A 23,518-nucleotide genomic window follows, 5' to 3' on the forward strand; every position below is an offset into this window, starting at 1 on the left:
ACCACCCTTTGCGTGGAAAAATCATCCCTCGGACTCTTATAAAATCTAACCCGCTTCACCTTAAAACTGTGCCCTCTGATTTTCCCTGTTGACTTTAGGAACAAAGCCAAGGATCCATGAATGTAACTCTTCGGTCTGTCGGCGAAAGATAGAACAATTTCAGGTTCCTGATCGCACAACATCACTGATGATCTCAGGGGCCCACAGATTCACCAATCTCTGTGACAACTTCCTCAGAAATGACAAGTTTCGGCACATTGCTGAATCCTTTAAAAGAACTTCCACAACTATATGGTGAAGAGCATACTGACTGGTTACATCATCATGGCCTGGTTCGGATATTCAAATGCTCAAGAATAAAGGTCATAAGTAGGTATGTTACAATACTTACCTTCAGCGGCGCTGCAATTCTGCCACTGGCCGTTTGCACAATTTTGGCGCCTTTGAGGGGGGGGGGGGGGGAGAGCAGGGTTAAAATGCTGTTTTTTCCTACCTTGTCCTGGAATATATTTGGTTGGAGTGCAAGCTTTTGCTGAAGAATCGTTCCGACGGGCATTCTGTGTATTTTTTTTTAAAATAGTCCGACAAGTTCAGCGCTGGAATAATTTTAAAATCGGCTTCTAAAGCCGTCAACGCCGACAACGGGGACGGATTTCAGGTACGGGACAAGTAAAAGAAAGCCGTTTATTTTATGTATAAAAGTGCTCCTTAAGATGCCTTTAATTCACATTTTAAGTTGCGAAACGATGATTTAGGACCCATATGAACCAGTGGTATTTTTCCTGCCGATATGGGTATAAATTCATCGCAAACCGCAAAGCTCCAAATGGTCGCGTTCCAGAGAAACCCACTCGCATGATGATTTAACTGGACATTAATTTACAGGTATTAAACATTAAATTCCCTCCATTTGGCCTATACATCCACGACAATGAGATTTAAAAAATATGTTATATTGTGAATTATTGTGTGAATGTTATTTGGACACTTAGACTATTTTAAAATGTTAATCTATTCTTAAGAAATTGATAGATGTTTAGATCTAGTAATTGAATTTTGTAATTGGCTACATAGAAACATAGAAACATAGAAAATAGGTGCAGGATTAGGCCATTCGGCCCTTCGAGCCTGCACCGCCATTCAATATGATCATGGCTGATCATCCAACTCAGTATCCCCATCGCTGCCTTCTCTCCATACCCCCTGATCCCTTTAGCCACAAGGGCCACATCTAACTCCCTCTTAAATATAGCCAATGAACTGGCCTCAACTACCTTCTGTGGCAGGGAATTCCACAGATTCACCACTCTCTGTGTAAAAAATGATTTTCTCATCTCGGGCCTAAAAGACTTCCCTCTTATCCTTAAACTGTGACCCCTAGTTCTGGACTTCCCCAACATCGAGAATAATCTTTCTGCATCTAGCCTGTCCAACCCCTTAAGAATTTTGTAAGTTTCTATAAGATCCCCCCTCAATCTTCTAAATTCTAGCGTGTACAAATCGAGTCTATCCAGTGTTTCTTCATATGAAAGTCCTGACAGCCCAGGAATCAGTCTGGTGAACCTTCTCTGTACTCCCTCTATGGCAAGAATGTCCTTCCTCAGATTAGGAGCCCAAAACTGTACGCAATACTCCAGGTGTAGTCTCACCAAGACCCTGTACTACTGCAGTAGAACCTCCCTGCTCCTATACTCAAATCCTTTTGCTATGAATGGTAACATACCATTCATTTTCTTCACTGCCTGCTGCACCTGCATGCCTAATTTCAATGACTGGTGTACCATGACACCCAGGCCTCGTTGCATCTCCCCTTTTCCTAATCGGCCACCATTCAGATAATAGACTTTCCTGTTTTTGCCACCAAAGTTGATAACCTCACATTTATCCACATTATACTGCATCTGCCATGCATTTGCCCACTCACCCAATCGATCCAAGTCACCTTGCAGCCTCCTAGCATCCTCTTCACAGCTAACACTGCCCCCCCAGCTTCATGTCATCCGCAAACTTGGAGATATTGCATTCAATTCCCTCGTCCAGTGGTCCCAGCACTGAGCCTTGTGATACCCCACTAGCCACTGCCTGCCATTCTGAAAAGGACCCGTTTACTCCTACTCTTTGCTTCCTGTCTGCCAGCTAGTTCTCTATCCGGATCAATACTGAACACCCAATACCGTGTGCTTTAAGTTTGCATACTGATCTCTTATGTGGCACCTTGTCGAAAGCCTTCTGAAAGTCCAGATATAACACATCCACTGGTTCTCCCTAATCCACTTTACTAGTTACATCCTCGAAAAATTCTATAAGATTCGTCAGACATGATTTACCTTTCATTAATCCATGCTGATTTTGTCCAATGAATTCACCAATTTCCAAATGTGCTGCTATCCCATCTTTAATAACTAACTACAATTAGGTAACTAACTAATTATATGCTTTCATTTTGTCATCTAAGTAAGATATTTTCAAATTTGTTTCAGAATGCTTCAATCTATAATAACTGAAAATTTCTTTCAGGTTTCTTAATTTTTATGAAAGTTATGGGCTTTTGACTGTCCTCGATCATAGCTTTCAGTCAATGGAAAAGCAATAGGGAACAAGATGCTAATTTCTGAGTATGAAAATGGCCATAATTAGTTTAATACTGAAGATATGAAAGTGAATTAGGTGTCAAATTAACCTTCTTTTTATGCTTTATCTGATGGGATAAACGGTGTCAAAAGTGCCTGGAAAGCTGTTGCAAATAAGACTTTCATTGGTTCCAGTTCATATACAGTGCATATGACAAACAAACACTCATGGCCCATGAATGACACAAGCTGGCTGCTCCCATTCAACAATTCAATGCAAACAATCAATGCAGGTGGTTTTAAACTGGTTGAGGAATGATTGAAAAAACAGAAGAGAATACATTGATTTTGAGGAGCGACACGGTGCACAGTGGTAGAGATGCTGCCTTACAGCCTCAGGAACCAGGTTCGATCCTGACCACGGGTGCTGCCTGTACGATGTTTGCACGTTCTCCCTGTGGCTTGCGTTGGCTTTCTCCAGGTGCTCCGGTTACCCCCCACACTCCAAAGGTGTATAGATTTGTAGTTTAATTGGCTTCATTTAAATTGTAAATAGTCCCTAGTGTGTGTAGGATAGTGTTATTGTGCGGGGATCGCTGATCGGCACGGACTCGGTGCGCCGAAGAGCCTGTTTCCGCGCTGTATTTCTTAACTAAACTAAACTAAACTCTTCATTGGGAAATTCCATTTTTTAAACAAATTAAATTGATTAACAATCGGTAAATTTACTGCAAATTTAATCTTCCCCTGTTTAATATATATCAGACAGGTGGGTAGTTAAAACAGGGAATTGGCTACGTGTACCAATTCTTACTTTTCCTGGAAGGACAGACTAGAAACTATTTTTCTGATGTCCATGTTCATAAGTTCACTACTTTTCTACTACCGTTCTGGGTAGGCAAGGTTACAGAGAGGCTAGCTACTTGCTTGGTTAAAGATTCAGTATTGGCTCCAAAGATATTATGAGTCTGATGGAAGTTTTAAATAGTAACTGGGTGGCACAGTGGTGTAGTTTCAATTACGGACACCACAGTGGCGCAGTTAGTAGAGCTGCTGCTTCCCAGCGCTGTAAAGCGTGTGCAATCCAGACCTTACATACTATCTGTGTGGAATTTCCATGTTCTCTGTGATCGCATGCGATTCCTCCGGATGCTCTCTAATTTGCGGCTAGTGTTATCAGATGTTACTTGACTTCATGCACTAAACGTTATTCCTTTATCCAGTATCTGTACACTGTATATGGCTTTATTATAATCATGTATGTTTAAGAAGGAGCTGCAGATACTGGAAAATCGAAGGTAGACAGAAATGCTGGAGAAACTCAGCGGGTAAGGCAACGTTTCGAGTCAAAACCCTTCTTCCGAAGAAGACTGGATAGAACCCAACAAAAAAACTTTTCACTGGACCTTGGTATATGTGACAATAATAAACTAAACTAAACTAAACTAAACTAAACTAAACTACACTAAACTAAACTAAACTAAACTAAACTAAACTAAACTAAACTACACTAAGGAGTGGATGAGAAAGTGGGTATCATTCTGCATTACTAAAACTAAATTAAAATAACCTGAATAAAAGACTGAAGCCCCCAATTAAATTTGAGGAAATGGGATGGATGGATTGGGACTGTGGGAAGTACAAACGTTTTAGACTTCAGCAGCATGAAATTCTCCAGGAATTTGTTTCCTGGCTGCTCCCAATAAGGAGCATCAGATGGGCAACAATCTGCAAAGGAAGAGGGAAGTCAAGAGCAGGAGAAGGCTGCTAGTCATGAACCATTAGCAGACAATTGTTTGGGAGGCAACTCAGGAAGGGAGAGAGTTTTAAGCAGGAGAGATGGAAATCTGGGCAAGGGAAAAGATAAATATAGGTTGAGAAAACACCCTTTTCCCCGCAGGTTCAAAACAAACAAAAAAATTGCTTTCCTATATAGATCTCCTTCCATTGGGCTGATTTGATGGCCAACCCTATTAAACTTTACCCCTAATGGTCACTGCATTTAATTTAGAGATACAGCATGCAAATAGGCCCTTTGACACAACAAGACCACACAATTCATTACCCATTCAGACAAGTTCCGTGTTATCCTACTTTTGCATCCGCTCCCTATACACTAAGGGCAATTAAGTTGCCCCTTTTCCGGGGATACGTCCATTTCCGGGTGCGGATAGAAAGGAAATATGCCCTGTCTACGGGCACCCTGAGGGAGTTCCGTGACCGCTGGGCAACGAGGGGGGTTGAATGTATCCTGGACAAGGATTGCAATATAGTTGTTTAGCAGTTGCTTAGCATATTTGTTTGTCTTGTATTATGGTGGTGATTTGTTTTATTGTATTGTAAATGCTATTTTAATATTTGAATAAATATTTTTGATTAAAAAACAAAAACAAAAAAAAAGTAAGGGCAATTTAGAGAGGCCAATTAACCTACAAATTCACATGCCTTTAGGATGTGGGAGGAAACTGGAACACCCAAAGGAAACCCATGCAGTCAGGGGAAGAAGGTGCAAACTCCACACAGGTAGCATCTGAGGACAGGATCAAACCTGGATCTCTGGCGCTATGAGATAGCAGCTCTACCAGTTGTGCCACTGTGCCACCCTATTGTTGACAACAACAATTCTACCATGGTTACAAATTCCATCTGTTGCTCATTTTATGGACAACATAATTAACAGGAATCCTGAACAATTCTTACCTAAGTTACACTCAGGCATTGATATATATCATTGATATAAAACCCGGAGCAGGGCCTTACATCACCCGGCGCGATTTAAGTGGCCGTGGGACTTGCTGGCACCCGCTGGGGGCTTAGACTTTGACTTTGGGAGAGGAATGGAGAGCAGGGGAGAGACAAGACTTTGCCTTCCATCACAGTGAAGAGGAGATTCACTGTGATGGATGTTTGTGTAAATTGTGTTGGTGTGTGTCTTGGTTCTTTTCTTGTTTGACTGCAGAAACCAAATTTCGTTTGAACTTCATGTGAGTTTCAAATGACAAATAAACGGTATTGTATTGTATTGTATATGTATTTATCATAGTTAGAGTGGCTTGCTTGCATGTGGATGGGAACCATTGACTGCACTACTGTTCAGTTCAGTTCAGTTTTTATTTGTCATAAGTAGGTTAACACAGAGTCAACGGTACAATGAAATGTTTTTGACAAGACAATGGTCACCTCAGCAATGATATTACAAGGATAAAATTAAGGTAAAAAAAAGATAAGGTAAGAGTGACATTGGTAGGTAAAAGACAATAATAAATAAAATAACATATATGATGTGTTTATGAGTTCAGAAGCCTGATGGCATGATGATAAAAACTGTTCTTAAGTTTGGTGGTACGTGCAGCCATGCTCCCGTATCGTCTGCCTGACGGTAACAAGGAGAACAGTCTGCGTGCTGGGTGGCTGTGGTTCTTGATGATGCTGTGTGCCTTCCTCAGGCACTGCCTGTGGAAAATGTCCTGAATGGCCGGGAGACAGTTGACAGTGATGTGCTGAGCCGCCTTCACCACTCTCTGTAATGATTTGCGGCTGTGGGCAGAACAGTTCCCGTACCAGACTGTGATGCAACCCGTCAGCAGACTCTCAATGGTGCAACTGTAGACGTTTGTGAGGATGCTGGCGTTTATGCCAAACTTCATCAGTCTTCTCAGGAAAAAGAGCCACTAGCGGGCTTTCTTAGTTATTGTGTCCATGTGCAGTGTCCAAGAGAGGTCCTCAGTGATGTGCACACCGAGGATCTTGAAGTTGCTGACCCTTTCAACCTCAGCACCACCGATGTGGATAGGGAGGTGTCCACTCCCCTGCTGTCTCCTGTAGTCCGTGATCATCTCTTTAGTTTTGCTGACATTGAGAGAGAGGTTATTTTCCTGGCGCTGTTTCCTATTACCCCTAGATTCATCGAATGCCTTCAATATTTTTTCAACTCAGTTTTAATTAAAAATTTGAAGGAATCATTCAGAATAAATGCTGAAGAAAAAGTATTATAAAAATCACTATTATAACATGGACTGAATAAACTCAGTTAATTTACACTTGTGGAGCAATCATGCTCAACTCAGTGCTTCATTGACTCATCATTTCTGAATGAGGATGATAATAAAAAGGTGTGCCATTTTTCACCTTGCAAAATATGTTAAGAGTGCTGCACCAGTTCAGTTCAGTTAAGTTTATGTTCAGTTTATCAGTCAACTGGATCATCCTACCACAACCATAGAGCAGTGCTGAACTACTATCTACGTTATTGTCACGTGTAACCAGTCAGCAGTAGGACAATAAATGATTACAATACAGTGTATAGATACATGATAAGGGAATAATGTTTAGTGCAAGGTAAAGCCAGCAAAGTTCAGTCAAGGGACATCAAAGAGATAGATGGTTGTTCAGCACTGTTCTCTGGTTGTAATAGGATGATTCAGTTGCCTGATAACAGCTGGGAAGAAGCTGTCCCTGACAGGGCCGGCCTTAAGCCGATTTGACCAATTGCTCCCAATTGGGCCCCGCGCCTAATGGGGGCCCCGCACCAATGTTCCGTATTTCGTACAGAAATACAAATTCTCTTTGTTAAATAAAGATTTTTTTTTTAAATTCCCCATCCGGATTTTTTTTTTAAACGAACATGTATAACAACCGCTGCACGGCCATCAGACACAAACGATTTGTTAACTAGTACCGTTAGCACTTGTTAACAGTAAGTAGTTAACAAGTTGTTATACAATGTCATCAATCTGCATCCATCCACATTCCTCAGTAAATGTTATTGTGTTTTGAATAAGTATTAATGATGCCGTGTTCCTTAGAATAAAATTCACGCGGCGTCAATAATAGTTGTTTAAAACACAAGTACAGGAACTGAGGAATGTAGATTGATGACACATTGAGAATTTCTTTAAACTCACCATCATGAGTAAGGGTCCCGGACCGCGAGATGGGGCTTCTTCCTGGTGTGCAGGTTAGTCATTCACCTACCGGCCCATGTTGTGTCTCTCTGTGTTTTGCTCACTCCCTCCCTCTCTTTCACTCGCTCTCTCTCCCACTCCCTATCTCGTCTCTCTCTAGCTCTCCCACTCCCCCTCTCTCTCACCCTGTCACCTCGGCATTCCCGGAATCATTGACGTTTAGCGGTAGACAAAAATGCTGGAGAAACCCAGCAGAAACCCCGCCTTGCCCGCAGAGTTCCTCCAACACTCTGTGTTTTTTGTTTGGCTCTGAAGTTGAAGGTGGCTCAACGGGACGGGCAGCGGCTCTGGGGAGAGGGTTGCATTTCTGTTCGAGACCCTTCTTCAGACAATCACAAGTACTCTCACCGACGAGAGTTCAGTTCAGTCTGAAGAAGGGTCTTCTCTCCAGAGTCGCTGCGCTGCCTGTCCTGCTGAGTTATTACAGCTTTATGTCTATCTTCAATTTCAGAGAAATACAATTTCTCACGGAGGGCTTATAACGTCTCTACACCCCTCTGGGACCCTCTGAACACCTTTAACCCCCTATAAACTCCCTCTATTACCCCCTATTCCCCTCTATAACACTTCTGAACACTTCTGAACCCATCTGAAGCCCTCTAAACATCTCTAAACCGTTTAAACCCCTCTAAACTAGGAGGCTACAAGGTGACTTGGATAGACTGGGTGAGTGGGCAAATGCATGGCAGATGCAGTATAATGTGGATAAATGTAAGGTTACCCACTTTGGTGGCAAAAACAGGAAAGTAGACCATTATCTGAACGGTGGCCGATTAGGAAAAGGGGAGGTGCAACGAGACCTGGGTGTCATGGTACACCAGTCATTGAAAGTAGGCACGCAGGTGCAGCAGGCCGTGAAGAAAGCAAATTGTATGTTAGCATCCATAGCAAAATGATTTGAGTATAGGAGCAAGGAGGTTCTACTGCAGTTGTACAGGGTCTTGGTGAGACCACACCTGGAGTATTGCGTACAGTTTTGGGCTCCTAATCTGAGGAAGGACATTCTTGCCATAGAGGGAGTACAGAGAAGGTTCACCAAACTGATTCCTGGGATGTCAGGACTTTCATATGAGGAAAGACTGGATAGACTCGGCTTGTACTCGCTAGAATTTAGAAGATTGAGGGGGATCTTATAGAAACTTACACAATTCTTAAGGGGTTGGACACGCTATATGCAGGAAGATTGTTCCTGATGTTGGGGAAGTCCAGAACAAGGGGTCACAGTTTAAGGATAAAGGGGAAATCTATTAGGACTGAGATGAGAATTTTTTTTTTTTACACAGAGTGGTGAATCTCTGGAATTCTCTGCCACAGAATGTAGTTGAGGCCAGTTTGTTGGCTATATTTAAGTGGGAGTTAGGTGTGGGCCTTGTGGCTAAAGGGATCAGGGGGTATGGAGAGAAAGCAGGTACAGGATACTGAGTTGGATGATCAGCCATGATCATATTGAATGGCGGTGCAGGCGTGAAGGGCCGAATGGCCTACTCCTGCACCTTATTTCTATGTTTCTATGACTGCGTCCAACTGCTGTCTGGTCCGTTGATCGGTTTGCTAGATATGAACTGTTTTGGGAGAGAAAAATGCTCACGGCAGACCAAACGTCAGATATTGAGCTTTACACAGTGAGAAATCATGTGAAATAATCACTGAATTTAATTTTAAATGAATGTACTTGCATGTTATACTGTTTAGTTTGGAGATACAACCACTGAGTTCGCACCGACCAGCGATTTTTGTTTTTCTATTTGACAATTTTATTTGGCGGCCAATCAATCGCTGTCTCTAAGTGGGTTGCATTCAATCACCAACCAGCTTGCCTTAAAATTCCCGTCCAATCAACAAATAGCTCTCCTCCCGTCCAATCAGCCGCTGTCTGCAAGGGCATTGTGTCCAATCACATAATGCAGTTTAATGGTAATTAGCTGCTAAGGATGGAAGCCAGCGCAGTTACTGACAGTCAAATGGGCGCAGGAGAGATTCGCACAGTGTATAATCCATAGCACCTAGTGTACAATTTCACAATATATACTAAATAACTGGGCTGACAGACCTTGGCTGGGAATCTGGGGTTCACCAAAATTGTTCCCAATTGGGCCCCGCACCCCCTAAGGCTGGCCCTGGTCCCTGAATCTGGTGGTGTGCGTTTTCACACTTCTATTCCCTTTGCCTGATTTTAGAGGGGAGAAGAGGGAGCGGCCTGGGTGCGACTCATCCTTTATTATGCTGCTGGTCTTGCCGAGGCAGCGTGAGGCATAAATTGAATCAATAGAAGCAAGGTTGGTTTGTGCCCCTTGAGATGTTCCGATGTTGAGTTTTCTGCTTAGACATCAATAATAACGAAAGTTAAAAGCAGGTCACATCTTTATTTCTGGATGTAACTTCCATCCTGTGGAATTCTAGCAAAGTGTACACTCGCTGTCGAATAGCTGGATGAAAGATGGTGTTATTTCCTGCTCTCCCGTTCAAATAAGTGCCAGACAAAAGTTTACAGCTTTAAATCTGCAAGTAGTTATCTTTGCTTCGATATTAGACTACAGCGGTTCCTGAGACTTACTGGACATGTCTGTGAGAGTGTCCTTTGTTAATGCTGCCCAGTAGATGGCACCCTTGGCATCAATGGTTTAGAGATATTTTATCAGAATTCCTTTTCTCTCTTTCTTTTCTGGCCCTGCGAGGCGAATTATGTTATCTGCTACTTACACAGTATTTGTACATGATATGCTGCTATCAAGGCTGCTGTTCTGTAAATATAAGCTAAGAGAAAAGATATCTAGCCTATCAATATAAAGCATGAGATTTTATTTTTAATGATGATGCTTTTGCAGAAAGGTCCTGAAACTTTGTTGATTGAAATTCAGAACCACGCCATTTTATGCTGTACTCAGGGATTTGGTTTAGTTTAGTTCAGAGATACAGCACGGAAATATGCCCTTTGGCCCAGCGAGTTCACACCAACCAGCAATCTCCGCAAATTCAGGCCCAGTCCAGAACATGGCTTTAGGTACTTGGATCAACGGGACTGCCTGAAGCAGATGGGACCGGTAAAAGAAATAGGGGTTTCATTTAAACTAGAAGGGGTCAATATCCTTAGTAAGTTTATGGATAACAAAACAATTACTGGTGTCGTGTATAGCGAGGAAGGTTGTTTAAGACAACATCAGGATATAAATCCATTGTGGAAAATGTGCAGAGCATTAGCAGATGGAATTAAAAACCAATGATGTTTCTTGGAAACTTAGGTAGGGGTAGGACATTTACAATAAACGGTAGGGTACCAGGGAATGTTGATGAACAGAGGAACCTTGGGGTTCAAGGCCATAGTTCCCAGAAAGTGGCCACACTGGTAGATAATTTGTATAAAAAGGCATATGACATGTTTGCCTTTATTGATTGCGGCATCTCCTTTCTATCTTCTATCCATCTATTACTAAAACTCTCATATTGACCACTTCTAGTCTGTGTTGTATTTAAATTTGCGCAAAAACGATCCCCCATAGCGCTATGATTTTTCGTCACCTTACTCAACATTCTCCTCTGCTGCAAGTCAAATAGGTTTTGTTCCGATCAGTGAAATATTAGAAAAGTTATTGGTCTGTTATTCGCCAGGATGGCGACGCCCCTTCCGGCACCCACTATCAATCACCGGCCGCGAGAATAAAGCTGAAGGAGTATAGTGAGCAAAGTGCGAGCGGGGGCTGTAATCTGCGAGCGGGGGCTGTGTTCTGTGTTCTACGAGCGGGGTCAGTGTTCTGCGAGCAGGGGCTTTGTTCTGCGAGCGGCGGCCCATATCCCCTCCCACATACACCCCCTCCCCTACCCCCACCACCCCTCCCGCATACACCCCTCCTCTACCCCACACCCCCACCCACATACCCCCCCTCCCCTACCCCCACCGTCCCACATACCCCCCTTCCTCAACCCCCCCTCCCCATACCCCGCTATCCCCACAAACCCCCCTGCCCCTCAAACCCCCCGCCCCCACCATCCCCCCTTCCACCCACCCACTACACTCTCCCACCACCACCCCCTCTCCCCCCACCCACACTCTCCCTCCCCCCATGCCCCCACCGACAGGCCCCGCCTGAAGCCGTCCCCGTCCCCGGCTACAGAATACTCCCGCCATTGCGTTGGGGGAACAGGTGAGTGGTGGAATATTGCATTGGGGGACCAGGCATCCCTTGTGACTTAGTCTAGTAGAATATAAAGTTTAGGATATTATGTTGCAATTTTATAAGTCACTAGTTAGACCACACTTGGAATATTGCATCCATTTCTAGTCACCACCCTATAAGAAAGGTGATATTTTACTGGAGAGCACAAAGGAGATTCTCTCAGATATTGTGTAGAAGGAACTGCAGATATTGGTTTAAACTGAAGATAGACACTAAAAGCTGGAGTAACTCAGCGGGACAGGCAGCATCTGTGAAGAGAAGGAATGGGCGACATTTCCGGGTTGGGATCCTTCTGATGTAGGGTCCCGACTCAAAACATCACCCATTCCTTCTCTCCAAAGATGCTGGATGTCCCGTTGAGTTACTCCAGCTTTTTGTGTCTATCTTCAATAGGATATTGCCTGGTTTTACAACACTTTAGTTGTGGGGAAATATTGAATAGGCTGGGCTTGTTTTCCCTTGTCCCTCCCTATCCTCTGCTGGACCGACAAAGGACTCAAACTTGCTGGAAACTAAAGTCATTCTCCACTGCCATCAAATTAAGAAACCTCACACTAACCATGAAACGTTCACCAAGCTCAGTAAAGATTTCACAAAGGCATAATATTCCCATAAAAACTAGGACTGCCTATTTGCAAATTTCAGAGCCAGTATATACAAAGGCTTTTCTTGGTGATGTGTTCTGCTGATTAATCATGCTCTGCATAAGGAACTATGCCTCACCCATTTTTCCTATTGCAATCTTCAGCATGTTCTCTGGCCTTCATGTCCCAACATACATGAAAATATAACAGGTCCCAATTGTATCTAATTGTAATAGTGATATCTCAGAATGAAAATAATCTTTTGCTTTTACTTCGGAGTCACGTGAGCGACTACGTGAAGATCCCGCCAGCAGCATGCACGACATATCGTCTAACGCATTGCGCAGCGACAGGCGGGGTGAAGCGTTCTCCCGCAGCGTCAAGATTCAAATACGGGACCTGCAGGTAAGTTTACTAATCTGAGGTCGTGTTTTTTGCCCTGGGTTTCTGTATTACAGAAGCAGCTATGAACAAGGGCAAGAAGTCTAAACGGGTTGCGTGTAGACTGGCTGAGGGGGACCGCGAAAGTGCTAGCAGTCAGCAGCGACTGGCGGCACCTGGATCACGATCTATGCAATCTAAAGTCACCGACATTGCATCTGCACAGCTGGGACCAGTGCCGCGAGCTGCACAGCCTGAACCAGTGCCACGGACTGGAGGAAAAGCTAAGCAAAAGTCGGTCAGGCCGGTTGACTCGGATGAGTCGAGCCAGGAAGACTCGCTGCCGGGGTGCAGCGGAGGTGACCGCATTTCCCACATGGAGCGGTTGATGGAGCAAATGCGCCAACGTGACATGCTCTGTGATATGGAGTATTGTCACCATGGTAGCCTTAGGACACCCATTGCAGCACCTTACTTAGGGCTGCATAATACATCTCCCTCGACAGAGGGGAGCATTACGGGCCAGGGCTGGGCTGGTCCCGAAGACGAAGGTTTGGCTGAAGACACCGGGAGTGTGCTAAGGGTGCAGGATCCACAAAAGCTGCTTGGGGTGGTCACAAAGTTTGCGATGCCAGCGCAAACAGGACAGCTGTTACAGCCAAATACTGGCAACTAGCATAGACTACCTTTCCTTTAATCAGCTACAGGAACAGGTGTTGAATGAGACAACAGCCAAATATATGGCACCTGAGAACTGTGTCTCACTGAATGTCCCTGCAGTAAACAGTACTATTTGGGGGTACATTGGAGCAGGCATCTGAACCCAAGAGATAAAGATGCAGAAGATACTAAAATTATTGACATGGAATAACGGCATTTGCTCGATCCGTGGATGGAACAGAGATGACAGAGATACAACAGGACACTCTGGCACTTCTCTGCAACACGCAATTTGAAATAAATTGCCTGAGGAAAAACACCATTTTTGAACCTCAAATTTGCAGGAATGTGTAAATCTACCAGTACACAACCACCAATACTGCTATTTGGGGGTAACCTATGCAAACAGGTTAAAGAGCTCGACGAGGAAGCCAAAAGCCATTGGGCTCATGAAGGCGTCAACTTTGAGCAAGACCACACATCTCAGGTGGCACCACCCCTACGCATCCACCAGCGGCAACGACACCAGGATGCTGGTGCAAGCACGAGGGCCGCACAACAAACACCAAGGTCTTTATAGGCCATGGCCCAGAGCGGCCTTCGTGGAAGATGCGCCAACCCCGCACTCCGGCGCCTCTTCCGCAGAAGAGGCAAAAGCAGAAGAAATGAATACTCCATCGGTATCCATGGAGGTAGGTGGGTCTGGTTCCTTCCAGAACATAAAAGGTGTAAGTTCTGTACTAACTGGGGGTAGGTTACACCTGTTTTGGGAGGCATGGAGGTCTATAAGTACTGACCCTTATATACTACATAGTATTCAGGGATATGAAATTGAGCTTATTCATAAAGACATTCCCCCAGTTCAACATGAGCCTAGCCTAGTGTTTGTGCTTTCACAACAGGGAAAACTGGAAGGTCATGCAGAGCTGGGGAGGCTATATGCTAAAGGAGTAATTGAGAGATCCGAACACGACTCTCTAGAATTCGTATCCAACATTTTCACAAAAAACAAAAAGAGATGGTGGATGCCGCATCATCATTGATTTGACTAAACTGAATACTTTTGTAAAGTATATTCACTTCAAAATGGAAACCTTTGTTACTGCCAAACAATTGATTCCAAAGGTTACTTCGTGGTTTGCAACGATTTAAAGATGCATACTATTCGGTACCTATACAGAAGGATTATCGCCAATATCTTAAGTTTAACTGGATGGGGCAGTACTGACAGTATAAAGTGTTGCCTAATGGATTAACATCAGCCCCAGACTATTTACCAAGATATTAAAACCAGCCTTGGCACTTCTCTGAAAACAAAAACATATTGTCATGGCGTATCTTGATGATATATTAATTGTGGGGAAAACCCTGGATCTAGCTAAATGAGCTGTATCAGCTGCCAAACTATTGTTTGAAAAACTGGGGGTTTATCATCCATCCAGATAAATCTAAGATGGCGCCTTCTACAACTATGGATTATCTGGGGTTCACTATTGACTCTATCCACATGTCTGTAACTTTGCCAAAGAACAAGGCAGCAGACTTAATGGAGGCTTGCAACATCCTGGTTGTCATCAGTCAACCATCTATTCGACAGGTAACAAGAGTAATTGGAAAACTTGTAGCTGCATTTCCAGCCACACAGTTTGGACCCTTGCATTATCAAAATTTACAAAGAGCAAAGGTGCAAGCACTAAAACAACACGCTGGTCATTTCAACCGACTAATGCAATTATCATTGAAAGCAATTTTGGAGTTACAATGGTGCAGGCAAAACATATGGAATAGCTCCAGCCCCATCATTATCAGTAACCCATCATTTATATTACAAACTGATGCCAGCGCTCACGGTTGGGGTGCTACTAATACTAAATCCAGTTGTGGTGGTAGATGGAATGCACATGAATCATCTTTACTACAAACAGTGGGTATAAATTATTTAGAGATGTTGGGTGTGTTCTATGGGCTAAAAACATATTGCTCAACAATGCACCATCTGCATGTCTGCCTACAAATTGATAATACCACAGTGGTGGCATATATTAATCATATGGGTGGAATCAAATCATGCGACAGACTGTCGCTTGGCTTGGGAACCAGACCCTGGGGCAGCAGCGATAGACGCTTTCTCGCTGGACTGGGGAAAATTGTTTTCTATACTTTCCCCCCCTTCTGCCTCATCAGTCGGGTCTTACGCAAAATACAACTAGACTCTACATCAGGTATTTGGTGGTACCCGATTAGCCTACACAGCCATGGTTCCCTGTGGTTCTCAACATGGTCTCAGAACAATGTATGTCCATCACCAAACGACCAGGTTTGTTGGTCTATCCTGTAACAGGCGAGAGTCGCCCATGCCATGACAAGATCAATCTGTCTAATTTGCAGAATTAAAGAGACCACTTCTGGACCTGGGGCTGATGGATAGAACCGTGAATATGATCACGGCGGCATACCGAGAATCCACCCAGAAGCAATACCTCTCATACATCAGGAAATGGTAGATATATTGTACAAGGACTGATATTTTGCACAATACAGCTTCTGTAACTAATGTACTAGAATTTCTGGCCAGTCTTCATTTTGATGAAGGTCTCAGCTACAGTGCAATTAACTGCGCAGGAGTGCCCTATCAGCATACTTGTGGCAGGGATTAGGACAGCACACTGTGGGATTTCACCCTCTAGTTTCCAAGCTTATGAGGGGCATCGACAACACGAACCCTCTGAGAGCTAGGAATTCCCAGATTTGGGATGTTAGTGTTGTTCTTACATTGCTCAGAGGTTGGTCACCAGCAACATCCCTGTCCCTGGAGAAACTGACTCTAAAAACAGTCATGCTCAACGGGTCCAGTCCCTACATAAATTAAGACTGGATATTATGGTTATTTCAACCAACAAGATAAATTTTCACATCTTGGAATTGGTAAAACAAAACAGACCAGGGTCATCAGGCCTTAAACTGGGATTTTGGGCATACCCACCAGATACCCGCCCATGTGTAGTGACACACCTGTTACAATACATAGAGACCACTAAAAGTCTTAGAGGCAATAAAATGGGATTATTGATCAGCCATAAATAGCCTCATAATAGGGTATCGGTGCAGACCATATCTAGGTGGCTAAGACAGGTTTTGGAAGCTGCAGGGGTGAATATAACACTTTCAAATCTTATTCCACCAGGGCTACAGCAACATCGGCAGCAAGGGAAATGGAAGTGCCTACGGACCACATCCTGGGTACAGCAGGATGGTCTAGGGAGAAGACCTTCCAACTTTTTTATAATAAGCCGATTACCAAACCTGCGGTATTTGCAGAATCAATTATAAAGTTCTGTATTATGATTTATACCAAAAGGAAAGGATCATTATTATTCTTTGTTAAAACAAATTCACTATTGTTTTGAATTTCTGATTCATGTTTTAATACGATAACATACTTCCTCCTTTGGTCAACTACGGCAGTGAGTGAAGCATGTGACTCCGAAGTAAAATAGTAAGATTAAACGAGAACTTACCAGTTTGAAGTTTGATCTTTATTTTATGAGGAGTTACGTCAAGGGATTACGTGCCCTCCACGCCCAGCCTCTATCATAAAGGTCAACTGGTATTCTAGCTTCTCTTATCTTACTATGTTTATTTCATCTACTGTTGTCTGTGATTTCACACCGCTGCTTTGAAGAATGTCCGCGCATGCGTGCTGACGGTGTCTTCACGTAATCCCTCGACGTAACTCTTCATAAAATAAAGATCAAACTTCAAACTGGTAAGTTCTCATTTAATCTTACTATTTAATGTAGATTTGAACTGGCTGTAGCTGGTGTGCTTGTGAAGGGAACCTGTACTATTTAATTCTTTGAAGGTAAATATATTCCAGTCTTACTTAACCTTCTATGCCCTTTCATGCAGTTGTTATGTTTTATATTGCTGTTTGTATCTGCAAGCTATTAACCTGGAGCAGGGTTACTTGTAGTGGTCCAGAATTTAGGGACTGAACTAGTGATCCATCCGTAAGTCTCTATTTACGACACAAATATCACGTTCAAATCCAGCCTTAGCTGCTGTGTAATTTAAGTTCAGTAAATAATCCTTTTAAAAAGCTAGTTATCAATACTGATGATTACAAAGCTGCTGTATTATTGCAAAAAATCTTTTAGATGCACTAATCTTCTTATCCAGTCTAAACCCAGATCTGACATTACCGTTGCATCTTAAGTGCTCTCCAAAAAAATATATTGACCCATTTAGTTCAAAGGCAATTTATATTCTTCTGTATGACATAGAGGGTCATTCAGCCCATCAAATCAAGATCAAATCCCAAAGCAATTTCATCAATTGCATTCTCCCATTTATTCATTGTAATCTACTTCCTCATCCATACTTATTCACGACCTCATCACAATTCTTCCACCAGCCCTACACTGGGGTTGATTTACAGTAACCAGTAACAACCAACTTGTTTTCTGGAAATCAAAGCATTCAGGAGATGCCCACACAGTCACAGGGAGAACCTATAAACTCCACACTGGTAGCACCAGAGGTTAGAATCGAACCTGGGTCTCTGGAGCTGTGAGACAACTGCACTACCTGCATTACCTCTGTGCTGGTGCAGCCTCACTGTGTCCCAAATGCTTGTCCTTTTGGGATAGACAATGAATGTTGTTATCACCAATGTCATCTAACTCTGGGCTTAATGAATAACTTGGAAAAAAACCCACACTGTACTGAAGGTAGTAACTGCTAACCAAATATTAGTGGCTGGTACAGCAATCCACCTGTAGTACACTGAATTCTGACAAGTATACACATTTATACTTCTTTACTCAGAGTGTGGTAGCAGTGTGGAATGAGCTTACAGTGGAAGTGGTGGAGGCAGGTTCGTTGGTATCATTTTAAAATAAATTGGATAGGCATATGGATGAGAAGGGAATGGAGGGTTATGGTATGAGTGCAGGCAGGTGGGACTAAGGGAAAAAAGTTGTTCGGCATGGTTTTGTAGGGCCGAGATGGCCTGTTTCCGTGCTGTAATTGTTATATGGTTATATATACTGCACTGATATCTTCTTAAAAAGGACAATATAAATTCATATATTTACTCCTACATTAACTACTTGCCTAAATGGAGTTGTAAAATTGGTTAACTATTTGCATCAATATAGGGTTATACATTCAGACAATTTGCTTTACCTCTTTCATTACGTTGCAACAGAATACTTCTCCAGATGTACAGTATGTACATCTAATCTCACCGACTGCTCAGTCAATGTTGCTTCAACATAAATAGGTAGTAGAACATATTTTTGACTACCATCTTATTGCTTTCACCTATACATTACAAATTGTTCCCATAAAACTTCACGCAGGAACTAATGACTTATCAACTGCTATTGTGGGAAACAATTACATATTGTGTTTTGTACATTATCGCATACCAGAAATACAATTGCAACAATCTCTTAATCCTTAAGACTCTTTTTTATCATTCTGCCTTCTTGCATCCTTTCTCCCTCTCTACTCTCTCTCTCTCTATTTGTTTATCTTCCTCCGCATACATTAATTATCCTTCTTAGATGGCAACAGAAACATATTATATACCTCGGTCTTCATCCTATCACAGACGTTCCTTTGGTTTCTGCACTCTTCCCTAATTTTGCAATTTAAACCACACTTGTTTTCTCAAGTTTCCATCTCTAATGAGGAGTAATAAGAAAATCTTATGCTCATGAAGAAAGCACGATTGGACCATTGAATGCGTTCGTGAAGAATGCAAACACTTACACTGTAAACTTTGGTATTCTGTCTCAAATAGTCACAGGTTATTATATAGGAGCCATCAAGCTACAATTGTCTACAATTATTCTGAAAAATTATTATAACGCATTACTGCAATATCAATACACAGGTTGTTTCCTGAATCAATAATCAGTGTCAACTGGAATGTAGAAAAAAGGAACTGCAGATACTGGTTTACAAAAAAAACTCTGAAGAAAGGTTCCACCCATATACATCACCTATCCATGTTCTCCAGGGACGCTGTCTGACCCACTGAATTACTTCAACACTTTGTATCTAAACTGGAATATCCTTGCTATCCTCTGCAATTGTGGACTAGATCTTGTCCAGCATTTCTCTTTAGAATGTTTGCTATCTGATTCTACTGTGTGTACAAAGCCCCAATTGTCTTTTAACTTTGCCTACAGAATCTGAGCCTCTTTCCTCCTTTCTTGACACTTTCCTCCTAACCCATTTGTCCCTTTCCTAATGTTCTTCAAAGGGACCAGCGAGTCACTTGTTGCCACTTCCTTAGCAACAACTACCCATTTCTCCCAAGATTTCCCTCTCATTGAATTTCCAAAATCTAACGTAATATATTTTCAATTCAATCCAATTCCCCACAATAGATCTATTAACATCATGCCTCATGATATCACCACCTAGATTGTCAATTTGCTATCCTGGGAGCATTGGCAATTTGGTTTTTGTTTCTATAATCAGGCTACTGCCTGTCAAAAATCCTGAGGATACTATAATTTGTTGTCTGACTTCTTAATTAAACCCTATCATTTGGAAAATTATTTTTGCAGCTTGAATTGTTTTCTTATTTCCTCAGTGGTTCTAAAACAGTTCCTCCAGCAGATCCTGATTTCAAGAGAATTAATTCCCCACTCTATTAGTATGGTCACGATGACAATGTGCTATACAGAACCTATTCATTTCGCTATCGTGTCACTCCTGGATAGTTTATTTTACTTTAGCAAGAAATTGTTGATTTCTCCATTATGCCACGCTTATGAACTTCCTCTCAATTACCTCCTTTATTTACATCATTAAATGATGTCAACCTGGGGTCTTCTTCATCAGTTTTTTCCTGTACTTCATTTTCCTTTTCCATCTTCAGGGTCCTGTGACTGTTTGCAAAATTCCACTCCTGCTTCAACATATGCCCATAGCTCTGGACCTTATGAAGGCAAGTTAAAGTGACTCTAAGCGAACCCACATAGGGATAATGCAAGGTACACAAAAATGCTGGAGAAACTCAGCGGGTGCAGCAGCATCTATGGAGCGAAGGAAATAGGTAACTTTTCGGGCCAAAACCCTTCTTCAGACTGATAGGGGGTGGCGGGGAGAAGGAAGGAGAAAGGAGGAGGAGGTGCCCGAGGGCTGGGGGATGGGAGGAGACAGCTCGAGGGCTAAGGAAGTGGAGGAGACAGAAAGGGCTAACAAAATTGGGAGAATTCAATGTTCATGCCGGTCGGATGCAGGCTCCCCAAGCGGAATATGAGGTGCTGTTCCTCCAATGGAGCGGTTGCAGTAGATGAGGTTGGAGGAGACACAGGTGAAACTCTGTTGCACCTGGAATTACTGCTTGGGTCCTTGAATGGAGTAGAGGGGGGAGGTAAAGGGACAGGTGTTGCATTTCTTGCAGTTGCAATGGAAAGTGCCCGGGGAGGGGGTGGTATGGGAGGGAAGGGAAGAATTGACAAGGGAGTTGCGGAGGGAGCGGTCTTTGAGGAAGGCAGACATTGGGGGAGATGGAAAGATGTGGCGAGTGGTGGGGTCACGTTGGAGGTGGCAAAAATGACGTAGGATTATTTGTTGTATGTGACGGCTGGTTGGGTGAAAGGTGAGGACTAGGGGGACTCTGCCCTTGTTGCGAGTGCGGGGATGGGGAGAGAGAGCAGTGTTGCGGGGTATGGAAGAGACCCTGGTGCGAGCCTCATCTAAGGTGGAGGAGGGGAATCCCGTTCCCTGAAGAATGAGGACATTTCAGGTGTCCTGGAGTGGAACACCTCATCCTGGGAGCAGATGCGGCATAGGCGGAGGAATTGGGAGTAGGGGATGGAGTCCTTACAGGAGGCAGGGTGAGAAGAAGTGTAGTTTAGATAGCCATGGGAGTCTGCGATGGAGATGGTGAGGTCAAGAAATGGTAGGGAAGTGTCGGAAATAGTCCAGGTGTATTTCAGTGCCGGATGGAAGTTGGTGGTGAAGTGGATGAAGTCAGTCAGTTGTGTGTGGGTGCAGGAGGTGGCCCCAAAGCAGTCGTCGATGTAATGGAGGTAGAGGTCGGGGATGGGGCCCTGGTACGTATTGAACAAGGATTGTTCAACGTACCCGACAAAGAGGCAGGCGTAGCTGGGACCCATGCGTGTGCCCATAGCTACGCCTTGTGTTTGGAGGAAATGGGAGGAGTCAAACGTGAAGTTATTGAGGGTAAGGACCAGCTCCGCTAGGTGGAGGAGAGTGTCAGTGGCTGGGTATAGGTTGCTCCTCTTGTCGAGGAAGAACCGGAGGGCTTTGAGGCCATCCTGGTGGGGGATGGAGGTGTAGAGTGACTGGACGTCCATGGTGAAGATGAGGGGGTGAGGGCCTAGAGAATGGAATGCGCGGAGGCGGCGGAGAGTGTCTGAGGTGTCTTGAACATAGGTAGGAAGGGATTTGACCAAGGGGGATAGTATGGAGTCAAGGGATGAGTTCGGTGGGGCACGAACAGGCAGAGACAATGGGTCTACCGGGACAGTCAGGTTTGTGGATTTTGGGGAGAAGGTAAAAACGGGCCGTGCGGGGCTGGAGAACGAAGAGGTTGGAGGCTCGGTCAGGCAGGGCGTGGGAGTTGATGAAGTCGGTGATGGTGCTAGAGATGGTGGCCTGGTGCTCAGGGGTAAGTAGGAGGAGGTGCCCAAGAGTTGGCGCGTGGCCTCAGCTTTGTAGAGAACGACGTGCCAGACTACCATGGCACCTCCCTTGTCGGCTGGTTTGATAACCCAACCTGGGTTGTTGCGGAGTTGCTGCGGATAATGCATACAATTCTGTTTTTCTCGGACTCTCAATGTTTCCAGAAACAACTATAACAGGAATATCTCCATAATGTTGCATTGTTAAAAAAAAAAGCCACAAAGGATTCAGAAATCCTAGTTAAGTGGAAATATGTTTAAGCTAAATGCATGAATGCTGACCTTCTTAAGGCCTGTCCCACGAGCATGCGTCAAGCACGACTTAAAGTGGTCGCTTGAGCCGTACGGCCTCGCGGGGCTGGTCCCACTTCGATCGCCGGAGCCGTATGGAGTTGTGCGGAGCTGGTCCCGACATCGCGTGGGGCTCCGAAAAACTGACACTGTCCAAAAATTCCGTGCGGCAACGGCCTGCAAGCCCGCAGCTGCATTGAGGCCGTACACACCACCTCGATGGGTGTGCGTAGCGTCTTGATGCCGTACACAGCATCTTGACGCCGTACGTCACATGCGAACTTCCCGCAGACTTCGCTCGAACTTCACGTCAACTCGTACAGGATCACTTGACCTCCGCGCAGCCCCCACTTCCGGTTTGGTAACGCTTGCCACATGCAGTCACATGCTCGTGGGACAGGCCTTTAATACTTGGCTGCCTTTCCTCTCTACTAGCCCTCTCTTCTCCAAAATTATTATAGTGCGAACAGCCTATTCAAATATATTGTCTGGTTTCATCAATAAAGGAGCTATCTATCTATCTATCTATCTATCTATCTATCTATCTATCTATCTATCTATCTATCTATCTATCTATCTATCTATCTATCTATCTATCTACTCTGAGTCATTGGACTTCTTCACTTCATTCATAGTTAACCCTGCTAAACAAAAAAGCATGATAAAAATGGTTAATGGCAAAACAAGTCAAAGGTCTAATGGAGGCAAACGAGCAAAGGGATGAATCTGGTCCTTGAAAAAACCCCGGGCAGCATAACGAGCGACAATTCTATCTTCCAAAGAGCTGTAACTCTTTATTTATAATTGCAGCTTCAGTGTCCCTGAAAGCTAAACCACACCAGGTTACACTGGGGAATCACACAATAAATGAGCTTTCTGTGATTTTGAGTTAAATATGTGTTGAAATTCTAGTTGTTCCATAGTACATCAGATGTTCAATGTACAAATGTAATAACATTTTTGAGTTGCTGTCAGAAATGTAAATGGCTAATGCCTTGTGTGTAAGGGATTGTGTTTAACCAGAGTGTTTACTGGTATGCAAAAGGTATCGGGTGAGATTACACTTAACATAGAAACATAGAAACATAGAAAATAGGTGCAGGAGTAGGCCATTCGGCCCTTCGAGCCTGCACGGCCATTCAATATGATCATGGCTGATCATCCAACTCAGTATCCTGTACCTGCCTTCTCTCCATACCCCCTGATCCCTTTAGCCACAAGGGC

This window comes from Leucoraja erinacea, chromosome 4 (assembly GCF_028641065.1).
Source record: "Leucoraja erinacea ecotype New England chromosome 4, Leri_hhj_1, whole genome shotgun sequence".
NCBI lineage: Eukaryota > Metazoa > Chordata > Chondrichthyes > Rajiformes > Rajidae > Leucoraja > Leucoraja erinaceus.